The sequence below is a fragment of the Coregonus lavaretus genome (genome assembly GCF_964263955.1).
Source record: "Coregonus lavaretus genome assembly, contig: HAP1_SCAFFOLD_1906, whole genome shotgun sequence".
In the NCBI taxonomy this organism is placed as follows: domain Eukaryota; kingdom Metazoa; phylum Chordata; class Actinopteri; order Salmoniformes; family Salmonidae; genus Coregonus; species Coregonus lavaretus.
The window spans coordinates 65,633-72,385 of record NW_028161125.1 but is presented as its reverse complement, the minus strand read 5'-3'; the positions used below and the strand labels follow the sequence as shown (position 1 = coordinate 72,385).

General features: G+C 38.0%; 1 long non-coding RNA gene across 3 annotated transcripts; it reads right to left on the bottom strand.

Moving 5' to 3' along the window:
* Positions 1-974: 974 nt before the first annotated feature.
* On the bottom strand, positions 975-4,263 carry LOC311121079. 3 transcript variants are annotated; one of them, XR_014612230.1, is made up of 6 exons: positions 4,198-4,263; positions 3,880-3,989; positions 3,671-3,720; positions 2,966-3,078; positions 2,114-2,210; positions 975-1,196 (listed from the first exon to the last, which is right to left on the bottom strand). It is a non-coding gene; the product is annotated as an uncharacterized lncRNA (long non-coding RNA). The 3 variants fall into 3 exon arrangements; XR_014612231.1 differs by having other exon boundaries at positions 3,889-3,989; XR_014612232.1 differs by having other exon boundaries at positions 3,880-3,986; positions 4,198-4,246.
* Positions 4,264-6,753: the final 2,490 nt, after the last annotated feature.

Genomic DNA, 6,753 nt, shown 5'->3' with positions numbered 1-6,753 from the left:
CACTCAAAATTTTCAATATTCTTCAACTCATAATGTGGGACATGCAAACAAAATTAATTCTAAACTGAAATACTGATGTCGGTCCATTACACAATTATAATCAGCGAATAATGTTAGAAAGCATGAAAGTGACACCACAGTGACAATTTAACTTTTTTTTTTATTCAACACAATGTGCTTTTAAAAAGGCACGAATCAAAAGGAGCTCAGTCAAAACAAAGTGCTTGTCATAAATTAAAACAAAAAAGGAAAAGGAAATGACTCCATAAAAACAAAATGTGTTTTAAAGTACATTAAGTGTTAATAGTTCCATATTCTGATAGTGGTCATTGCTACAGAGGGTAGATTCAGTATTTTGGGTCTCCATATCACACTATTCAGTAAACATTATGATAAAAACTCACAAAGGCTTCATGATAAAATTCAATAAGATTCTAATTATAATCCATCCTCAACAGCAATGACAACTATTAGAATGTGGAGCCATTTAAAACGTTTTGGCACTTACTGTACCTTGAAGGCTGCAACTCACTTTTTTAAAATAAAACATTCAAATAAAAGTACTGGTTTCTACTGTGCCGTACTTCAACTGGCAACATCAAGGTAAGCATTAGGTCACACAACATTAAACATGTATAGTGCATGAATTCAACAGTCGTTTCCCACAAGTACAGTACAAAAACTTGGGCTTGGCAATACGTCAATGTTGTGATATTTATCTATTAACAATCAATGTATTAAATCTGAGGTAGAAGAGGCAAACAGTGTAACATATTAAACATGAGGTAGAAGAGGCAAATTATTACATTTGTAAAGAGGGGAAAAAAACTAAAAACATCCTCAATACTCAGCTCAACAAATAGTCCATTCTGAGTGATTCACTCATTGAACAAATCATTCTTCAGTGTCAGTAGACGGCCTTTCAGTGGTTTGTTGTCCTCAAGACACATCACAACTTTTTGTATAAATGTGAATGTAAGCTCAAGATTCTTTGGGTACTGTAGGTCTAGTGCATAGACATACCCAAAGAGCAGGAGAAATGAGTCAGCCAGGTTTGTGGGACCACTCACAAGTATTTCATCTTCCACGACAATACAGATGCTCTCAGGGCTGAAGAGGGCCGCATCAGTAGTATCATCAGTGACAACTGTCAGGAGAGCCACCGGAGTGTCAGTGAGGTCTGGACCATCTGCTGACTATAAAACACAAATAATACAAAAATGAGTTCAGCCCCTCAAGGATACAAATCATGCTAATGATGTCTAGACATTACGGTCACTTTGCACTTAGACTGCAACTAAGCTACATGTTTAAACTATTTTCTTTACACATGCTTATTATTTTATGTTAGTTTCACACCTACCTGTAAGCATACTTTTTGTTTAGTGGAATTCTTTATACTTACCTTTTCATTTATGTAATTTCTACATGTCAGTTTGCAGAATAACAACTCAAGGAAACTTCATAAACAGGTTCTGGGGGCTATTCCAGAAAGGAGGTTCAACAAACTGAGCCTAACCCTGAACTCAGAGTTGACTTACCCCGTGAAGTGAAACTGAGTTTTCAGTTACAGAACAGCTGATCTGAGTTAGGTAAGTTGACTCAGAGTACGTTAACTCGGAGTTGAGCTTGTGCCTGACGACTAGTAAAAAGCCATCATCAATGGAGCTCCGATACGGTTATTCACCATGGCAACGGGAGAAAACAGGAAGCAGACATTTTCTGGCTGCGGCTGTTATATAAATCACTGACAGAGTTTCAGATGCAGTCGTCTTTTCATTTTGAATTTAACATCACTTTATTTTATATTAGCCTTTAAGGAAGTGGTTGAATGTTGTTCAATGTTTTATTTTAGGCTATTTTGTTTTATTTAAAATCGGCTGAAAATGAAATATAAAAACATTTTATCTCATACTCAATGCGGCGACAAACTAGAAACACGGACTTTGAAATTACGTTGTTGGAAAAAATACAATTGGCTATACTGATGGTTTTCACATAACCTGCTTTCTGGAATGCCCCTCTGGTTCTCCTAGAGTTCTTTGAGTGATGTCATGTTTAAGCTGACTGAATAGCTAAGCAAAGGGATTGATAGTGAGGCCAGTACACTTACATTACAGGTCCTGAAAAACTTGGGAGGCATCTTCACGCAGGTACACAGGAAGTGCACGAAGGACGAGGGCCCGTCTCATATTTACATCACGTTGTTCCTACATGGACAAAAAATATCCATTACAATAACAATTACACAAATATCAAAAACATTCATTGAACACTAATTATAGTAAAAATGAAAATGTTAAAAGATAAGCAAGTTAGTTATTAACAAGCAAAGCATCAAAGTTGTGTGCTTATAGATCTGCTATTTCTGTTGTTGTTCTTTGTATTTAACAAAGTATTAATAAAGGGTTCAAGTGATCAACTGTTGACCCCACAGTTGAGATAAAAACATTTAGAGAAATAGCAAAAGAATGACTGTGGAAACACATAAAATAAAACCAATTATTAGTGTAACCCTCTCACCAGGCTCGAATTTGACTCTCACGATATTACCTTATTTAGAATATCTGAACAGCATGGGATATTAGGTGAGAAGGACATCTCCAATAAGAATCCCTATTGTAAACTTGCTAGGGTGAATGACAAATAGGGTATTAACTTCAGATAGAATGATTATAGACTTGGTTATTGTTGTAAGGATATGCTTTCCCATGCATTAAATGAAACTGAAACAGTAAATGACTCCACCAATACAACAGACATAAGGTTCAAGATCTATATTAATCAAATGTTCAATGTATCACATCAAAAGAAATACAAATTATAAACCCCAATGATTTTTCTACAACCCCATGTCCAAATTATTTGCAAGCTTGCTTAAACCCTGGGCGCGCGTTGGAGCTCATAAAAAAAATGACGACATACATAAAGTCCCGAAGTCCACCCCACATTTGTAGTTACTCACTACTTGTAGATAATGCCTCAGCAAAATATAGTAGTTCCGTGCAGGTGTCCTCACAAGATCCACCGCGAACACAGCTATCAATGCAGCCAGTACTCGGTAGCAGCAACAGACATCTGTTGGAAACCCGAACTGATCGTCACAAGCAATTCTCTCCAAGTCTTGCACGATGCTAGGCTAACCTCTAGGATGTCGAATGTCGCGAATGTCTCCACAATGCGACGGCAGCTTCAGTCTCCACTTGGTCTTTCTTAACTAAATAATAAACACTCTCTTATAGAAATAAAATCAGGATTTCCCTTAAAAAAACTCTGTAGGTATGGTTTTGTTCTCTCTTTATCGTTTCCTTTGGTCGTTTTTCCTTCACCAACCCCACTAACGTCTCTCCTCTCCCTTCTTTCAACTTTTCCCTCCCTTTTCTTTCCCGGCAACCAGTCCACTCTCCCATTGGCCACAACTTAACAAGTTAGCTCATTGGTCAAAACTTTAACGAGATATGTGGGAAATTTAAACTTAAAAGTAAACCAACCTATTCACTTGTACATTTTTTAAAAACATTGCTTCAAAAGAAATGCATTAATGACATTACAAATCAGGAGCTATTCGATCACCTTTTAAATCTAATACCAATGAATTATAACAAATACACTCTATACTTGGTTTTAGCAATGTATTACATTAGTAACACTATTTCATAATACATCCTACCTGAACTGTTAAAAGGATTTCGAGATGATCTCACAACCACACACTTGAGCCTAGGAAGAAATACACAGGCCTGGTAAGCATAATGATAGCACACTCACATTATGTTGTTTAGCATTGTTCGTTTCACGCTAGCACACACGTACACACAGCTCGATAACGTAAAATATTTACTGTGTAAGGCAGACACTTATTGAAATAAGTATAATCACAGTACGCACTTGCATTACCGGCGAACAGCGAAAACTCATGGACCTTCCTCCACCGTCAATGTCCCGGGCAAACATGCATTATGGGAAATGTAGTTCATCCAGGAAACCTGCTGATAATGTTACACCGTTGTAAGATAAATACGTTACGTTACTTCATCACATATTTAACAACTTCTAAAGTTACAATTACTTGGATTTTTACACTATTTACAACAAATATTCACTGTGCACATTGTACAAATGTATTCCCAGTTCCACATTTAAGACTATCGAAATTCAATTGAAAAAAAAATTTGAAAAAAAAACAGAGTTACTTACCAAATCAGAGGTGATGATAAGATGGCGCTTAAGAAAACGAGGGCAATAAGACTAATGATAAAAACGAAGGTGGTGGTGGTTTCAAGCGGGCAGCATAAAAGTGCGCATTGCAAACAAATTAAAACAAATTAAACTGTGTTCCACATCCACACGGGCGGCCCAAACAACCCCGCATCTCGGCAAATTCAAGATGGCTGACTCAGCTTTCCTGAGGGAGAGATGACCCACCCACCATAACGTCATGACACTTCCTAAACTTTTTGAGCGTTCCACACAAATTACCTATAAAATATTGAGCGCTCTTCAATTAAAGTGGCTTAAATCTCAACAGAGCTCAACACTTTATAGTTTGGTCAACTGCATAACGACATTTGACTGTTATGACCTTATTACTTATGAGCTAGTACAACTGTTTGGGAATACAGTGTAGGACAATTCAAGTTGCTTTAGCAAAGGCAAATATACTTCAAATGAGTAGGCAACACTCACCAATAAGCCATCCATTCTCAACAGCTCCCCATAGGCGTAGGCTATAGGCCAACATTGCTGTTCTGCAGAATGAACGAGTCGTGCGTTCCACCAGGCCACCTGGCCATTCAGCAGCGTCTTTTGCGCATCACATAACCTATCACCTGCACATTAAGAGTGGAAGCCTTTTCTGTTCACATAGATGAACTTGTTTTGGGATGGTGCTTTTATGGTGATGTGGGTGCCGTCTATTGCTCCGTTCGTATTTGGGAACCCATTGATGGCAAAGAAACCCCTCTTGACTTCAACCGGTTGTGCAATGGTGTATGGAAATTGTGTTACAGTTAGTTTTGCTGATGATTGCATCCAAAACATTGGCTCATCAACGGATCTGAGATGCCGATTGGCAATCTCCCGCTGAAAGAACCCGAGGGTGGATAGCACTTGGATGTGCACCGGAATGGCATGTGTTTGCCTTTCTAAAGTAGATCTTAAATCTTCCCAAAGATCCTATATGATCAGTTTTGGGAAAACATATCTGGTGAGCCAATCTGTACTTTCTGCAAAAAACTCCCACCTGTCTCTAAAAATGCACTCTCTTTGAAATGCAGCATGTGCCAAATCTTCCAACAGAGTTAGGTCAGCCATCTCTCATTCGATTTCCCATTCTTCTCAGTCTTTTTATAGTATTTCAACAATTGTTTCAATTTCTAATTTAACAAATGACTGTACTTTATATGAAATATTATTATAAAAAATGCACTGATGTGGTCAAATTATATGATAGGCCTATAGCCTGTCAAGATATGTTGCATTAATTCACAATTGAAATACAATGAAATAGAAAAATTATTACATTTTTACTATCACAATGTTTAAAAAAATCTACATGCAGTATATTTTCCCCATTCACTAGGCTATGCTTGACAAGTAGTTCACTTATTCCACCATTTGGCACTCTGCATACGCATAGTCATGGCTGTGCGTACATTTACACACACTCTCAAGCAAACGTTCATATTGATAAATCTCACACTTTGCGTGGAAAAGATCCCACGCATGGTTTACGTACAGAGTTGTGCCTACAAATGATATATTGAATCCATTTTGAATTCAGGCTGTAACACGACAAAATGTGGAATAAGTGAAGGGGTATGAATACTTTCTGAAGGCATTGTATTCATGTCATATTCACCAATCAACTCCATTACATTCAAAAGTCACTTCAACTTCAACCAGTGAATGCTAGCTATTCTACCTGTCTGTTGGATTGAGTGCTAGCATGCTAAAAGCACACCCTGCACACAAAAATTTATATATATATATTTTATTTTTAGTCATTTAGCAGACGGTCTTATCCAGAGCGACTTACAGTTAGTGAGTGCATTCATTTTTCATACTGCTCCCCCGTGGGAATCGAACCCACAACCCTGGCGTTGCAAGCGCCATGCTCTACCAACTGAGCTACACGGGGTATGCAGTAGGTTGATAACGATATCACTAAAGTATGTTGTATCTGACATTTCAAACAACATTCCCAACTAATGAGAAAACAGTCATGGTATTTATAGTCCCGTGTAGCTCAGTTGGTAGAGCATGGCGCTTGCAACGCCAGGGTTGTGGGTTCGATTCCCATGGGGGACCAGTACGAGAATGTATGCACTCACTAACTGTAAGTCGCTCTGGATAAGAGCGTCTGCTAAATGACTAAAATGTATTTAATTTAAGAGAATGAACAAGATTTAACAAGGCAACCTTGGGGCTAATTTGAATGGGGCGCCAACGGCAGATTTTGAGGGATTTTTACATCCGTACCCCAGTACAACCCACGTGGCCGCAGTGAACGTCACTCCGTGAGGGACTATAAGATCCTCAAAGATTTTGACCCATAAATGCTTGTTGATAATCCGATTTTGTCTGCGCTGTGTAGGTGTATTGCTAGCATATGATATGCTAACTGAGGGTGAAATTGATTGTAGCTACACTCCTGATTCTGATTTCATAAACAACTTTTTACAGATTTACTTTGTTTTCAACTTGTATTTGTATTGACAGTGGAGAAAAGGCAGACCGTTACAAGGATATGCA